The sequence below is a fragment of the Agelaius phoeniceus genome, chromosome 2 (assembly GCF_051311805.1).
Source record: "Agelaius phoeniceus isolate bAgePho1 chromosome 2, bAgePho1.hap1, whole genome shotgun sequence".
Lineage (NCBI taxonomy): Eukaryota > Metazoa > Chordata > Aves > Passeriformes > Icteridae > Agelaius > Agelaius phoeniceus.
Window position 1 is genome coordinate 108,717,537 of NC_135266.1, and position 18,291 is coordinate 108,735,827.

The following is an 18,291-nucleotide window of genomic DNA, read 5'->3' on the forward strand; positions in this document are numbered from 1 at the left end:
CATTATTAATTTTAATCATGGAAATATTTTTTTTGGTATAAATGAAATAAGCTGTCTGCAATCAAATAAGGCATGTATGTTTTTAAGAGCTGAAAATAGGGCTGAAAATTCCTGTGTTTAAAAGTTTCCATGCTGTCACTGCAATAAATTAAGTTTCTAATTAAACACATGCTCACATACACACTCTTGGATGGGAATGCTTTGCTTGATCAATAGCCCCAGGCTACACAGTAGCAGGCAGAATTATAGCAAATGGAACTGGATGAATGGGTTTACTTAATGACCACAATATGATTTATTTCTTTGGCGGGAAACAGGGTAGGAAGACATCAAATTGCTAAAAATATTACCTGAGCAAATTAAGATATGATCTTACAGGAGATAGATTCCCCAGGGATCCCATGTGAGTACAGTAGATCAGAGCTGAGATCACTGTAAAAGAATCATACTTGATGAAAGTGTGTCAGCTAATCTGCATTCAGCTTGTTTGCCATTTATAATTGAGAAGGCTTTTTTGTTATGTTTTAATGTAGATGGCTTAGCCGTGGACAATTGCTGACTTAATCTGCACATTTTCACAGTGTCATGATTTTAGCTGTTGGAGGAGTCTTGGTACAAGAAACAAAATTAATGAAGAAAATTCCCCACACAGTAAAGCAGATCAAAAATACATCTTTGAGTAAACCCTCATGGAATTTCATTTTTTGACCACAGCCCCTTTTTATTTGGCACTTGCACTCAGAGTTGAAGCAACAGCCTGTGAAAGGTGTGGCAGTGCAGGAGCGTGCTGGAAGCTGCTGGTGGTGAATCTGGGACTGGCAGCTACATTCTGGTCTCTGCCACTGGGGATCTGTCAGTGACCCCTCTGACCAGTTACTTACCTTGCCAGTGAAGCGAATAAACCCAACCAGAGCTGAGACAGAGAGAGACAGACAAGGCAGTTTTCTGAGTTTTGACTTTGTTGTAAATAAAGGTTTGTGTCATATGGCTTATGACCTAAAGTGAGCCGAAATTGAAAGAGCTAAAAAATCTAGCAGCAGCAGAGGTCTTCTTCAGTCCCCCAAAATACACTCACACACATATATTCATTTTGGTTCTGGCTATTTTCAAATGTTCCTTCAGTATCTCTTTCTCCCTACTTATTTATCTGTGAAAAATGCAGAAACTGAATATAAATTAGGTTTCGACTTTTTCTATAATTGTGCCTTTCAAAGGAGATAATTAAATTTCTGCCTCTTTGGGAAAAGGTCAGCAAGTTGGGGTAACAAATATTCGTATCTCTAGGGCATTTGCCCTTATTAGCCATGAATCACTGTTTCATAAGCTTGGAGCCTTGGCTAGAATCCATCTAGCCTAAAATACTTTGAAAACCAATGAATTAACTGAGATCCACTTTAATAGTTCAACTTTATTACTAATTAACCTGTATATGCCCCTGTTTGTTATGTTGTAATTCAGAAACTAACACTATGGCTATTGTCTAGACATATATTAAATGTACAGTGCTACTCCTCCATTTACTTTAAGGATTTGTTGCTGTGCTGATCACTAGTTTTGTACACAAGTTAAGGCTGTAGGCAGTCTAAAGAGGTTAGTGAAGAAGCCTTTGAAAGGCTGATGTTTGACTTTATGTTGACCTCCAAATCAACTGACTCATCTGCAGGATACAGCTTGCATTTTTGGTGCTGGGGAGCTTAGTCACAAGCTGGGGAGAACACAGGATTTGTGGGGGTTTTTTATTTTGTGCAATTATTTCTGTTATTTCAACTCATAATTACAATTTCTGTTCAGATTTTCAACAACTTTTAAACTTTTGTGAGATAGCAAAATTTCTTGTTTTGTCACCCGTTATTTCAGACTGAGGTATCGTGACCAGTTTCTACATTCTTGTGACTTGGACTAGATCCATAAAACCTCTCTCTGAGGCCTTCTGATGTCTGCTGAGATGAAGCTGGAGCTGACACCAAGCTGGGAATTGCACATCCATGCTGTTGGAAAACAGCTGGCACTAAAGCATCCTTTAGGCAGTGGGAGCAGCCTGGGGTAGGCCTGAAGCTGAGAGCCCAGAGCATCATGCTGGCCCAGCTGAAGCAAGGTGACATAAGCATGGCTTTGGTCTTTGCCAGCAGCCCCCTGCTCATCTTAAGTGCTTAGACCTATCATCACCTAAAGGCAAGTTTAGATAGTCAAGTGACCCCCACTCAGCTGCATCCTTTGCATCAGGAGGTCCCTAATTTTCATGGAGTTGTACTTAAGGACTCTTGAGACATGTAACTGTCTGACTGCTTATCCTAATTCAAAGCCCAGTGGAATTGAAACACTGAGTTGTTCTCACTTCTCTCACTGGTTGAGGCGCATCCTTAGAAGATAATTCTATATTGTGCTTGTGCAAAGCAAGAAAAAATAAATCTCCTCCTATTGTGACTCTCATTTCCTCTGTGGATTAGCCATTAGTATATGCTTCCACTAGTAAGAGGTTTAGATATTTGAATCTTCTCTTTCTTCTTGGATATGCTTAATTAATAACACATAAGACTTTAAACCCTGGTCTTTATTGTAGCCTTCAGTCTTCATCCTTGCTGCTGAAACAGTTGTGTGTGGTGTGGACCAGAGATGAAGGACTGCAAACACAGCTTGTTATGAGAGTCTTTGCTAAGAAATCTGGGTTCCTCTTGTCACAAGTTTAAGCATTTTAAGTATGGGTTGTAGCAGGAAGAGTAAGAGTGTGTCCTTTTTTTCCTGGGCAAGCAGCCTAAGAGTGAACATATGGGGTCACATTTCTGTTTGGGTGCTTGTTCACCTCCTTCTGCTCTACTGAATAGGGAATATTGATATTATATTTAATATTAAAATGGAACAATCACAATAAGAGGGCATGAGAGCATCTTCTCTCACATAGGTCTGTCATACACAGATTCATACTTTCACCTGCAAGGCAGGAGAAGTGGGTTCATAACCCTTCAGAGGAAGGAAGGGAAGCTGGAAGCATTAAATTTACATGTGTGAGAGCTCTTTCATGCAGGATTTCTATACTAAATGTTACAGTGACACGTAGTTCACTCAAAGAACTGAAAATTTTGGTAATAGAGAACAAGTAAAAATGTGAGTGTGCCTAGCCATGTGAAAGAAGCAGATGTTAGCAATACATTAAATTACAACTCCAGGCACAGGCATAGTCTGTCTTTTTTTAAAAATTTGCTATCGATCTTCAGACCACAAAAAGCAAAAGCTTTCTCATAGTAATTTAGTATTTTTGCAAGTTCTGCCAAAGATGTGACAAAATGCAATGAGTCTCTGATAATAGATAAGTGTGACTTTATCCAAACACTTAAAATGATCTTAATGTATGGCATTAACTGTGCCACAGAACTTGCCTAAAAGAATGTGGGTCTGCTCAAGGGGAGCAGGGGAAAATTTAGGTAAATTTAGGAGAAAATGTGTGCATGACCTCATAGGAACAAAACCTACATCAGCTGGTTTAGAAAAGACCAGCAGAAATCAAAAGTTGGAGCAAACCAACAGGTTTATGGGGCCTGATGTCCTGTATGGAAAAGTGTGCAGCAGCAATTGCTTCAGAGAAATGGAGCAAAAAATCTTGGAGTAGGAAGCTGTCTAGGAACAAGGCTTAGTCACTTTTTCTAACCATACCAGTAATTTCACTATTTCAATTCCATTTCCAACCAGTAATTTCACTATTTCAATTCCATTTCCACTAGCTGTGCCTTCTCTGTGTAAGGAGAAAAGGCAAAAAGAAGTCTTGATGTATACTCTACACAATTTACTATTTTGTTTGTTTTTATTACTTCTCCTATAATTTACCTCTGCTCAAAGATTAATGCTCTCCAGACATCTTTCCCAGAAGGAAAATAGAAATGGATTTTTCAATTTAAAGAAGCAAACAAAAACCAAATCTTCCTCTCTGAGGACCACATTGAAAGTATACAAAACTGATGCCAAATATATGGAGTTAAAGAAATAATCTCAGCTACACTTCTGTGACTGGAAGGCCTTCAGTATACATGAGCATCTATATGTATTTATATTCATGTACTTTAAAGAGAAGTGTGAGGGGGGCATTATTCTGTTTGGTTTTTTTTATTTGGAGTATAACCTGAAGGTTTTTTATAAACCCATAAAAATTTTTATATTAGAACATTGCATAGAGAAGCCAATAAAATGAAAGGATTATTTCTAATGAAAGTTTTGCTATAAGGATGAAAGAGAAAGGATCAGAAAAGTGGTTTTCTCTTTAAAGACATCCCTAGCAATGCATAGGTGTCTTGCAGTGGTGCTAATTTAATATTTGGAGTGCTCTGACACCCAGCTGTGTGATGCTCTCATTTGAAGGTGCAGCAACTCACTGAACTTGATGTCACAAGCCCTTTCCCTCGTGTTCACTTGTGACTGCTGGGGAAAAAAAGGGGGAATAATGCCACAGCATTTTGGAGGATTTAAGGAAATTAGGCAAGTAAAGACAGCAGCCCATCAGAGTTTGAAGGAGGTCTTTTCAAATATCCCCGTGGTTTTTGCATCTTTGTAGACCAAGGCAGACTCAGAAATGTGTTGTAAGTTAATGATCTGTTAGAAGAAAAGAAGAATAAACATCAACAGTCATAAATCCAAATTTTTTTTTCTCTACTATTTGAAGGTTACTTCTTTGTTTAAAAAAAGTGCTACATTTTCATGGCATTTAGGTGCTGGAAAACATTCTGTAACAGCAATGTTTTTCCACCCAAATTTTTACAGAATATTTTCTTTTAAAGATTTACATATAATTTAAGTTTGACTTTTATAACTTCTTCTGTCCACCCAGCCCTCTTCCTATCAACACTAGAGGTGTTGAATCACTTCATGAGGTAAAAGCCACAAATTTAATTTCCATTTTGACTTTTCAAGTAGCTCTCTGATGGTTACCTTGATGAAATTATGCAATCTAGGGTATTTTTCCAAACCCATGTCTGCTTTTTGGATTATCCTTCAGGGCTCCATTGTGCTAAAGTTACCAGTGCTCTCTAACAGCTTTCTGTGACACCTCTAGGGAAATGAAATGGCTTTTTCATGTCTGAAAAAAAGTCCCAGTTCCTTGTCCTGTTGCCCTTGCCATGAGACAAGGCTTTGGCAGTGCCTGTCAGAGCAGCCTTCTCTATGGTATCAGAAATGTCAGTGTAAAAGCTGCCTAATTTCTGATCCTGTTGGCTATGGGCATTTATATCACCTTTGTGGAGCTGTATATTTTTTCAGCATATCCTTCATCTTAATGGAGTGTGATAGCTTATGAAAGCCAGCATGACATTCATTAGCACACTGATTTTTTTCCTTTTGTCCACCAATAACATCTTTGTGATGGGAGCAGCAACTGTTTACATAAGAAAAGAATGGGAAAATATTCATGATTTTGTAGGTACTTAGGGCAGTTAAGTCCTTTTATTCATTGGAAGCAATAATACCAGGCATGGCCCAGAAAGAGTTCATACTCCTGCTATCACAGGCTAACAAAAGAACAATTCTTTTGTCCTGCATAATTCATTTATCTAACTTGTATATGGCACAGGGCTGAAGCTTAGAAACTGAAATGTTCCTCAGTGGCCTAAGTACTGGGTGTTTAAATCCCTTTCTGATAAAAATCCCTTTCTGATAAAAATCCATGAAGAGATGGCTTTCCCTGTCAATCTAACAATAAAAGCATTTGTTCTGAATTCAGGAAATACAGGAACACATGTTTTAGCATCATCAAATGTGTATCTAACCTATTGGGCCATAAAAGGTTCTTTCAAGTGTTTGCTATTCTGTTTTAGTACACACTGGAACACCAGTCTTGACTGCTTCTTTACCATTCCCCTGCACTTTTCTAATGGTCTCTTACTCTGTCTTGTGAGGATTCAATTATTTCATGCACACTGAAACAATTTCAGCAGGGGCACTGCCTCACATAGGATCTCCTGAGCCAGGCCACATCGAAACAGGGCTTGTAAAATCTGACAGCCCTGTTACTTGAGGTGGCCAACATGTTCAGGAGGAGGTCCTGTGGCTGGCTGTTGAGTGCATTTATCCACATTTTTCTGATTTTTTCCCCTTAGCTTTCAAGCACAAGGTACAGGGCCTGGGGTTTACGTTTTCTAAAATGGTGGGTCGCTATAATTGTAGCAGTGCCATGCTGACACATTTGTGTCACAGAGGAAAAACATATTTAAATGGTAGAAAATCATTCAAATAGGTGGGTGGAGAGCACCTAATCCAAGTGTCCTAGATCATGGATAAATGCTCTGTTGCTGTGCTGATGGGCAAAAGCATTCCCTGCCACACACCAGCAAACCTTGTTATGGTGGGATGCAAGCAGTCAATTCAGTCTGGCTCTTGGCTGCTTTTGCACTAGCAATACTCCAGGAACAGGGTTTAGGAATTTTTGGAATCCCATCTTTGAGCTTTTTGGTTTTCTTGGGGTTTTTCTCCCCCAGAAGGCTGTCATGGATTTAGACTTTAGCAAACAATAGAAGTGAGCAACAGCCCCACTGAATCAAGAGAGATGAGCCTGCATTTAGGGGAACAATTTCTTGGCTTTGTTATCCCATTCAGTGTATCAGGGATGTCAAATCAGCGTTTTTAAATTGATTTGTCACAGACCAAGGAACAGAATAAGACTCAAAAGCTGCTACTTCAAATCCATCTCACTCTGATACCTTCCTTAGACATTTTAATTAATTAAAGATAAATGAAAGAAATCATGTCCTTTTAAAGTAAATAAATAAATACAGTGTGTGAATTTCCAATTGTCTCCATTAAGAGCAAGCAGATGGCTCATTGTGGTGTTTTATTTTGTTATTTACAGAACAGCTAGCTTGTACTACAGTATCTCTTCATCTCCAGAATTTCCCTTCCAAGATTATGTATAGGCTCTGTCTTACTGGTAATATTTTAATTCATCACTATATATTTAGCAAACTCTTCTTTTATCACTTGATGACAGAAGGGATTTTTTTTCTCTGACATTTATTGCTTTTTAAACTGTATTTCTGGTACAGTGCCAGGCTTCCTCCAAAATATTGTAAATAAATGTGAGTAATACAGATTTGGATTTATGAAGCATAATGGTTGGATGCTTTAACTATGAAGAGATGCTTTATCATATTCCACCAATGTGTGGGGAAACTTTTAAGACTTGCTTTCCTGCTTTATTTTACTACAGTCCTTATAGGTTTTAAACCAAGTTGCTTTGAGACTTGAACACAATTACAGTAACCAATCTGACATACACACAATGTGAATAAAACACTCAATTATATACAGCCATTTTAACACTGATACATTCTACACACATAAAATAAAGGCACCTTGAAATAAAACTCTTATCTCCCTCACCTCACTTATCTACTAATTACATATAAACTCACACAATCAAAAAAAAAAAAGATTCCTGTATGTATATCATTAAGGAATATAAAAGAAAGGCTTGTTATCTTCCTTCATGCTTATCTGTAAGACTCAGTAATGTTCCTATCTGTAAGAGTATATACTCTATATGTGTATGTTCATATATAGTTTATATATACAAATATAGCTCCCTTCAGACTCTGAAGGATTAATACAGTGGCTGGGGAAATCATGCTGTATTCCCACTTTCTGCAATCAGAAATTCTTTAGATTTAAAGCCTCCATTTCTTCCTTTGCAGGCACTCCTTCATGAGACCATGAAATCAATCCTGCCACCCTTTTGGTTAAATTTGGATTCAAAATGAAAAATTGCCTCTCCTGTAATGTCCTTATTCTCTTTCAGCCATTATCTCACAGCCTGGATCATTTATTTTTTATTGTATGGTGGATTAAATGTGCTGGTAACAAACTTTGAAAACATGGTGGCTAAGCAAAACCACCCCTCCTTTTCATTTCACATTCCTTACATGTTTTTCATGATGATACATTGTGTGGTTTACCTTGAAGAACATGAACAAGCTTTAGTCCTGAAAAGAAAACATGTGCCTGGGAAAAAAAAAAAAAAAAAAAAGGGATATTTGTAATCAGTAAAAAATTAAAAAAAAACCTGCCCAGAATCATGTGTGACATTCCTGTCCCTCTCATGACATAGGGCTAGTTAACCTCTGAGCTCAGTGTGCTGCAGCTGAAGGTGAATATTACAATATTATCAGCTTGGCTGGGGTGGGTTCTGGTGACAGCAGCCTGGCAATCTGGATTTCCCCCACTCCTGCCCCAGGGAGGAATAAAGGGCCTCTTGTGCCTCCTGCTGCAGCAGCAGGGGCTGGCATCACTTTTCCTACCCTTGGAGGCCACATGCCCCACGTCAGACACCATGCAGGAATGCAGGCAGCAGATCCCTTATCTGCCTTCCATCCTGGTACTTAATGATTCCTCTCAGTGGATCCAAACATTGCATAAGGCTTCCAAGTAGAGGAATGACCCAGATCAGAGAGATACCATCCGGGAACATTTCCCAAGTGCCTGTTTCGTGGGGATGGGAAAGGAAGCAGATGTTTTCCATCAGCAACTGATGCTGAAGAGCTACTATTACTCCCTCCCTAACCACAAGCTCTGTGCCATAATCATCCACTCCCTTCTTCTGCTCCTACAGATGTAACAGCAGCATGTAATAATTCAAATTCTGTCTTGTTGACACAGCTTGCTTCAGCAGTACAGAAAGCAAGTTGTTTGTTCACCCAGCCTGTGGACACATCAGCACTTTGCAGAGAGCCTGAGAGGAGTTGCTGCTTTCTTGATGGCAATTGCCTGCTGTCATCCAAGCCTCCCAGAAATCTGTGGCAGCACGCTGGAATAGCCACACACAGTAAATTTCTGTCAGTGTGGCATGATTATTTTTGTTAGACAGGATCACAATTTTCCCCTGAAATATTCCTTGGAATAATCCCTATTAATAAAAAAATATTTTCCTCTTAATTCAGGAAGCTGATCTCAGATAATGCTTCTTTATTTGCCTTGAATAATTATGCTGGTGGGAATTTGTAGGGCAATTGTAGGAATTGCTTCAGTTGGGTCTGTGTCACTGATGGGGAATGATCTGTCATACACATCTGGTTTTGTAGAATGTAACAGGTATTCTGATATATCAATATTCTGATATATCCAGGAAACCGAATAAATATGAGGTCTAATGGATTATATTGGACTTAAAATACAGACATGTGTGCAAGATTGTCCCATAGAGAATATTAAAGATCAAAAAGAGTAGGAAAAAATTTAAATGGCATTATCATGATAAAAGGGGAGTAGGTCACCTGTTGAACTGAAAAAGTTAGGCTGAGGGACTAAACAATTTATTTTTGGATATAAGTATGGTCAAGATGCCTGTTCTGTGAGGATGAGCACTTTAATATTCCATTTGGGCAATTTAGGTAGTATGATAGCTGTTATATATTTATTCTCCTAGTGCACAGCTGTAGGTGTTCCAAACTGGAAAGCAAAATCCTTAAAAGCTCTCCCTTTGCAGGCCCACAGAGTCCTGCTACTCACAGAACCCTATGGAATCATGGAATCACAGAAGAGCCCAGGTTGGGAGGGACCTTGCAAGATCCTCTTGGCCAATATTTCATAGGACAGGGAGCCTAGATCAGATTACTGAGTCCTGCCCAGTCACACCTTGAAGACCTCCAGTGATGGGTAGTCCACCACATCCCTGGGGAGGTTGTGGCAGCTACTGATAATTCTCACTAAAAAAATAAACAAAAACTAAAACAATAAGAAGAGAACCTATTTAAGAACTCTGAAATGTTCCACAGTACAAAGCTTTTCTTTTTTTATTCTGTTTGATTTTTCCTATCAAAAGGCTGCATGGACACAGCTGTGGCCTAGGCTCTACTTAAGGTCAGTGAACCAAAGCTGACCCTAAATTCCCAGTCCACGTGTAGGCAAGCCAGGACAGTCCTGAGGTCACTTACACAGGGTATGATCCTATTCCTTCCATAGTGAAAGTTCTGGAAAAGACTGAACTCACTATGAAAGTCGCTATAAATATGAAGAATGGAGGATTGCCATGGGACTCTAAACCCTTCACAGAAATGAAGGATCCTCTTCACTGCAGCTGCATTATGTGTCTTGGATACCAGTCCTGAAGAGCAAGGAAGGAGGATTAGTACTTTTACATTTTTAGAACAAATCTAAAACCCGCATTTTATGAAAACATGAAGCAAAGGATGCTGAGAAAGGAAAGCTAGGAGGGGAAGTTTTACCATAGATAAAAGAAAAGAATACATAGATGCTCCCTGAAGCAAAGCAGATGGATGAAGCAGGCTATGCCACCAGCTTCCTATGTTCATTTTAAAGGTCAGGTTTAAAAGGTAGGAGTCAGGTGTGGAGGACTTTTTTCCCTCCCAAGACATCCCATCAAGAAATCTTAGGAGACAGCAAGGAAAAGTGATTTTTGGTTTTGTAATATTTTCCCCTGGATTTAACCATTACTTTTTCAGAATAAATATTCTTTCTGAGTTTCAGCTTTATTCAGGGGTGACAAATCTATACTGTTCTTTTTTCTTGGGGGTAAAACTCCAGTGATGTTTTGCAGGAAACCTTTGTAGGAAAAATGCTTATGGAGGACAATTCCCTCAAAACTATGAAAGTTTGGGGACCTGTGGGATCCAATGCTAGGACTCAGGATCAATTCTCCCCAAGCACACACAACCCAGTACCTCCCTTGTAAAAGATAAGAAAGAGGAGGCAGCTTCTAAGCTGAATACTCCCAAATTGCTACAGCTGATCAGTGCAAATTTCCTTTGGTGGAAAGATATGACAAGTGACAAGAGGGAGTGGAATGTTGCTTTGTTATTCTGATTTTTCACTGACAAACGCAGATCAGCAGCATGTGTGAAAGGAGCCTCAGAGTCTATGAAACAGGAGAGAGCTCAATATATGATGTATAGACTTTTTTTTGTGCTTCATGGGGCTGCTGGGATATGAAAATGCCATTTTGGGGAAAGCTAATTGCCTGTTCAGCAACTAAAAGCAAGATACCTTTGTTCAGTGAGTTACAATTCCCTGAAGTACACTGCAGTAGCAAAGCAGTAATTACAATGCAGCATGTCTTAAAAGAGCACCATTACACATTCCATGAAGAAAAGGGTAACTTAAGCATTGCTGCTCCCTGGCTAAAGAAAAAAAGATTTAAAACATCTTGAGCATGATCTTGTATGTTTTATGAATATAAATTTGTCTCCATACCTACTTATAATGTGAAGACTGTGCTTGAAGCTTACTTACACTTTTCAGACTGCTACCAGGCCAGGTTATAAGCCATTTTGTGCTGCTGGCAACAGCGCAATAATATAAAACACATTTTTAATTTTCTTCCTTTACCACTCCCCACCCACCCCCAACACCCCCCCACCTTTTTATGGTTTTTTTTTCTGTCTCCAGCAAAAAGATATTGTCTCACCAGAAGGGAATGACTTGTGGGTATGGCAGCCAGTATAAATTAAAGTGGGGTCTTTGGCTGAAGGAGCACAATGAATGTTCAGAAAAGGATGGTGAAAAAGAGAAGTGGGAGCAGACAAAGGAAACCAGGCAAAAAATACAAAAGAATATGGGTTTAATATATTTTTGATATCCAAAACAGAGTAAGCACAGTTGCAGAATTCTGGAAATCATAAACACCTTGGAGAGTTAGGACCACCTCATAAATGGGAATAAGTAATTTCTTGGGGATTATTTATAAATCAGACTTTAATTAAAAATTTTGGAGAAGACGAACATATGTTTTAATAAATAGTTCATAATTAAATGTTAAATAATTACTTATTGATAATTACAAGCCTGCTACAGTTATTTATTAACCACCATTTATTTATTTACCTTTGACAAATGGTACACCTTGTATGCAGAATAAAATTGCCAAAGGGAGCTGGAAAGAAACAAGATATGAATTAGGATTTTGACAGAAATCAGTAAGGAAGGGAACTTGCACATCAATTATATTGTGTTGCATTATAGGTCCCATACTCTCTCCCAACAACTATGTAATTCTCTCATGTCTCCATGGCACATATTTTGTGACTTTTTCATTAAAAAAGCCAACACAAACCCAATCATCGTTTGCCATATAATACATTATTAGAAGAATTGTAAAGAGGGTGGATAAAGGAGCAAGTTTAATAAATGCTGCAAAGCATACTGGTGCTCCTGAATGTTTGTGTTGAATTTCATATGATGTATGAGAAGCTGACATGTCCTTTGGGGGCTAGTTCACATTTTTTTTAATGAAAGGTTACAGTTCTCTGGACCTAGAGTTTATTCAGTTTTGCTCTAGAGATGTAAATATTTATTAAGGCTTTGACTCATTACGTTTTGTGCAAACCTTGCACTCCAAATCTGTGTGATTCACAGTATCCTGAAAATAGAAATAATACCCCTAAATCACACCTGTCTGTGAAGAGAAAGTCTGCCAGTTCTTTCACTCCCAACTCATCACCTTGCAACAGGCTAGGAAAAAAAATTCCAGAAAGAAAACTAGCTGCTACTTAGAAATGAATTCACTGGAAAAATGTTCCTTTGTTAAGAAGGGCTTGGCTGGGATGGCTGGGAAAATGCAGGGCTCAAAAAAGTCAGCATGCTTCTTAGGTCACCTAGCCCCTTATTTTGAAAAATGTCTGTATCACTCCCTTTGTTTTACTATTTTTTATTTATTTGTTTGGGAGTTTTGGAGGCTTGTTTGTTTGCTTGTTTGTTTTGAGAGAGATGAGTTCAAATTATTTTATGTTAGGGAGATGTAAATCGTGGCTTTTCACTTCTTACTGCATCCATCTTTTAAACAAGTGTGTCTTCCACCTTATTTTGTGATGAACTTGACCCTTCATAGTCTAAAAATACTTTGATGAGTCTCTCTGTAAATAAAAAATTACAGCCTTTGTGGAATTCAAGTGGTCTCAAGGTTATGCAGTGCTAATCAGTTCTGTGGTTCTTAATTCTATTTTCAAATTTGGCCATGGGAGTCTTTCAATTCACTTTTGTGGCACTTGATTGATTTTGTTATTAACGTTACAAGTCATGGGATCAGATAGAGTATGTTGAACAGACATGCACCAACACCAGCCTACTGAAACATATATTGATTTGCATCAGTATTTTTAGTCTAGGAAAGTGTTTAAATTTGGGGCTAAAAATTACTCTTTATTTAACAAAGATTAAGGTATTGCAAATATTTATGTATACATAAAAATATGTATTTAAATATCTTTATGTCAAATGACATCTTTAGATCTGCACTGTTGCCTTATGCCTCCAGATAAAACTGTAAAGCTGCTGATCCCGAGTACAAGAAAATCCATCTTGAAACTTTAATTAAGGAATAATCTATCAATGACAAATTACCAGAGGATGGATATGTCACTCACAGTGTTGGCATGTCATTTCAAAGAACACAACTGAAATCACAGGAGAATAACAGATCTGGGTATTTGTTTGCACTTAACAGACAAGGGGAACATAACTAATATAAAGCAATTTCTAGAGAGTTTCTATATTAAGAGATTACTCTGAAATTCCTTCACCCTGAAAGAAAAAGCAGCACTAGAGCAAATCTACACCCTCTGTGAAGCCTGTAAGACCTCTACTAAAACAAGTAATCACTTGATATGTTTAAAACTACTAGTTTGGGTTTTATTAATTGTGCTCATGAAGTCTCCATACTGGATGAAACCCTAGTATCTTTTCATTTGACTTCCTAGGAACAGTTCTTGTAGCCCTATTTCAACTTACCTTTTAAAATAGTGTGAGAAGAGGCATCTGTGAGGATGTGAGAAGTAGAAGCTTTTCCCCCCAATTCTTTAATTCAAATAAATTAATCTTTGCCTCTCCTCCCTGATCAGCTGCATGCGCACTTCCTCGCATAGGGTCATCTGTGGAGCTCCTATGTAAATGATAGTAAAAGCTCTTTTAAAAAAACTAAGTCATTACAATTATTCAATTTCCCACCAAATTCAGAATTTTTTTGTCCGTGAGTTGTTTTTTTTATAAGGCCTGTAACAAGGTAGATTCAAGGGAGAGGCATATGACCTCAGGATGCATAACCTTAATTTTAGCTTCTCCTGCTTAAGAGAAAACACTGGCACAGTAAAAATCACCATGAAAAATAATTATTTATTTTAAAAAATTATTTTTAATAATTAATTTTAATAATTAATTAAAAATAATTATTTATTCCTTCCCCACAGAGTACAGTTTTACCTTTATCTCATCCAGGAGAACCTTGTGAATCAGGTGGAACAATACTTCTATCAGAATCATGTGGGAAGATCATATAACCTGAAAACTACTTCCTGGCAATAAACCTATTATCCTGGGCTATCTACAGCTCCCTGACCACCTCATGCACACATATCCCTTGGCTATAATCCTAGATGTTTTCTGGTCACCATTTTCTATTTTTAACTTTATGTTGTGTTGGTTGGCTTCTTTTTTTGATTATATATATACCAACTTTTTGCTTATTTTTGACCCCTAAAACAAATCCAACCTGCTCTACCCTTGCAAGGATGTTAAGTCTAAAATAAAAGCATAGACATTCACATCTAAAGGTCAGAGCTACAATTCTATATTTAGACTCAGTTGAGCTACATTTCTTTCAGGAACTACTTTGAAGTCTCAACCCAAAGGAATCCATTTAGTCTCTATCATGTCCTTTAGTACAAATACAGTTGCATTATGTTTCTCCCAAAATCCATTCACGTTTTCTATATGAAGAGGATATTGGAATAAAAAACTGAAATATGATAAATCTGATGAATTTAGCTTTCTTAATTAACAGCAGAGTTAATGAGATTGTTGATTAGACTATTCTTGGCCAGAAGCTCCCAGTCAAAGTGTTGACTGTCCAGCCACTGCTTACACAGCTTTCCATCATTTTGGCCATTTCAAGTCACACCCTTTCTGTTGGGTCTTTCACGATGCCCATGTGATATTTGTGGGATCAAAAGCACTGTGAAAGTGCAACACTGGGTGTTGTCAGGATTGATTGGATTCTGATTATTGCCTCCCTTATTAGGTATTTCATTGCACATTTTTGTACCTCCTCTACTGCTTTAACTGAATGGTACATAAGTTTGTGATATTCTTCAAACAGGAATTTCTTCTTCCAGCAGAGGAAAACATTGACATTGTTCTGGAATTATCAGTCCTTCAAACCTCTACTCTTCTGGTGTTGGCCTCTTCCTTGCAGTTTTGAAGATCCTTTCCTATCCTTTTAGTGCAGAGGATGTTTAACGCCTTACAACACCTACCATGTTTCAGGCACCTGAGGACAACAGCTTGGCTTTCTAAATCTTCTGTGACTGGAAATTGGATAGTTTATTTGCAAGAATGTGCATTTTTGTCTTGTTGATTCTTCTTAATTTCTTTAATATAGATTTCACTGTCTGAAGATAAGATATAAGTCTTTCCAACAAGACCCCATGTTTGACAACAATAGCCATAGCTGAACAATTCTAGATGGACTTTTTGTTCCTGAATAATATTTTATTTACTAAATCCTCTTAAACAATTTTTTTCAGGGTGAGACTTACTTTTTACTTAAATTATTTTAATAGTAGTATCTTAATGTTACCCATGGCACTATAAAAGACCTTCAATAACAATCCCTTAGTGTTTAAATAATTAATTATATATATGGGAAAGAGCTTTCTAATGATGACATTATTCCATTGCATGATGAACATAGCAGACCACAATTTTAGCAGGCTGGGCAACTATTAACAGCAAGCTTTGCTATGATCCCTGGCTTTTATTATTAGGAATTTTAATTTAACTGTAAATAATAGTGTCTACACATTTATTTGGAAGAATAAAATTACACTTTTACATGAAAATAAAAAAAGCTGTTATATAGCATTTAGTATAAATTTTAAGTAGGATTTGAGCTGGTAACATTTTGCTTCCAGGACTAAAACACCCTAAGAGGATAGAATTGCTTATATTAAGGATATAGAAGAACTTTGTGTGTGTAAATCAATGCAAAACAAGAAATACTGGTGGCCCTTCACTATGCAAAAAAAGGCATCTATTTTCAGCTAAGAGCATTCTCACAGCTTACGATGAGTGACAGTACATAATAATGATGCCACTTATTTCTTGGAATCAACAGCAGAAGCACATACTCAGGAGTGTTCATAGATCTTATATTATATGGAGAACAATTTTTAAGTTCACCTATATATTCAGACACACTTATCTTCATTAAAAATGCAGGGGTGAAAAGGAGAGGGACAGAACTCATGGAAGTTCCATATTGGGTTTAGTGGCACACCCTATCCACGATGAACACCTAGGATACAGAGTCACACCTGGTGTGAGTGCACTTGGTGACCTCTCTCTGCAGGACAGACTGACTCAGGCCCTAGGACTGTCCATATTTCTTTCCTGAAATGTCTGTCTTGAAGCTAGCACAGTGGTAAGATTGTCTTATCCAGTTCTCTCTCTGCAGCCCAAATACACTTTTTGCTTGAAAACTGAGGGGTTTTCCTTTCTCTTGGGGTGTTGTTTTCTCTAGATGGATGAACTGGTTTCTTTTTCTGGGAACTATTTCCAAAGAGAGAACTATTTCCAAACTATTTCACTTCAAACAGGTTACAGGAAAATACTTCCTCTCAAGGAAGTATTGCCTGATTCCTTCAGGTTAACAGCTCTGTGTGTGCCTGTTAAAGTGAACAGTTTTGTAGTCTCAAGTCTGTCCATCTAAACAGTCTTTATCTTGGAGAAATGTGAGGTGCTTTTTACTCATATACCCAGTTCCCTTCTGGTTTTGCTTTGCGGATTTTTTTTCAATAAGAAGGTGACAGACTCAACATAAAATATGTATCTGGATTGTTTGAATTTGAGCAGAAGGTTCTTTGGATACTACCTGGCTGTCTTCCTGTATTGCTCTTCAACAATTCATTTCTCCACCTAAGGTAGTCAGTTACTGAATTTGAGTATTTATGGCATGATTATAAAATATACAGAAGGTTTACTTTTCCCTCTAGCTTCCATGAGGACTTAAGAAATTTTGGAAATTCAAACTCTGGATTGCCTAAACTAGACAGATAAAATAAATGCAAAGGGCAGTTCTGCTTGTTTGTTTGGATTTTCTGGTGGGGTTTTTGCCACAAGTGGTTTGCCCAAAGTTATGGAGGGAAATGATGTTTCAGTCAGTCAGAATTCAAAGATTGTCTTAAGAAAGATGTCAGAGTTTGAGATGTTGACATCTGGTCATCATTAAGCATTGCTGTTCACACATGATATTTTACTTAGACTGAACCAGGAGGCAGACAGTAATTTATATCCTGCAGACAGTGGGAAAAAGTCTGGTAAAATGTATAAGTGATCATGAATAGAAGTCTCTAGCAGGTTCAGCTGTGGGGTAAGGTACGTGAGGAGACAGATTTAAAAAAGGAAATCACACTTTGGTGATTTTCCTGGCTTAGAATGAGGAGGCTCCACCTCAGCTCATCAGATGAGAAGTGGTGTTAAGGTGCCTTTCCCCACAGAATGTTGGGCTGTATGCAAAGAAATTTTTCAATACCAAGCAATTTTTCAATGCTGAGCTTCTTTGGAGTTTTCTGTTATTTTTACGTCTATTTCTATAAAATTTTCTGGGGGAAAAAAAACCTTACAGCATTTTTTCACTCAATTTCATTTGGCAATGTGAAATGTTAGATTAATAGCTGTCAGGCAGTCAGTCAAATATCCCAAACGTTTGCCTGAGTAGTTCCTTAATTTTGCCAAAGATTAAAATGTCATCACTGCCACAAGGGACATTGGGCATGCTCTAAATTATTCTGTGGATTATACTTTTAAAAGTTTCAGCAGCTACATATATTTCAAATATTCATTTCCCGAACTCAGTATTTCAAAAACTTTATGAATTTTCTTCCTGAACTCAGGCTAATAACTGATCAAAGGCCACTAATTTAGCAGACCTCCACTTCAGAAATCCTATTTTAAACTTTAATTCCTTGTACCCATACCTTTATAGTTTTTCATACCTTTACAGTCTTCAAGAGCTTTCTAAATTTGTACAAAGTTCAGGAAAGTCTCTGATGCTGAAGCAGACTTGGGGAGAAGGATTAAACAGTGAGGCTGATAAAGTGATCTTGGGGGATCAAAGAAGAAGTGGATGACATTGAAACTGAAAATGTTTCAAAATTCTGGGAAGGGAAGGGAAGGGAAGGGAAGGGAAGGGAAGGGAAGGGAAGGGAAGGGAAGGGAAGGGAAGGGAAGGGAAGGGAAGGGAAGGGAAGGGAAGGGAAGGGAAGGGAAGGGAAGGGAAGGGAAGGGAAGGGATCCCACTGTTATCTTTCAGTATGG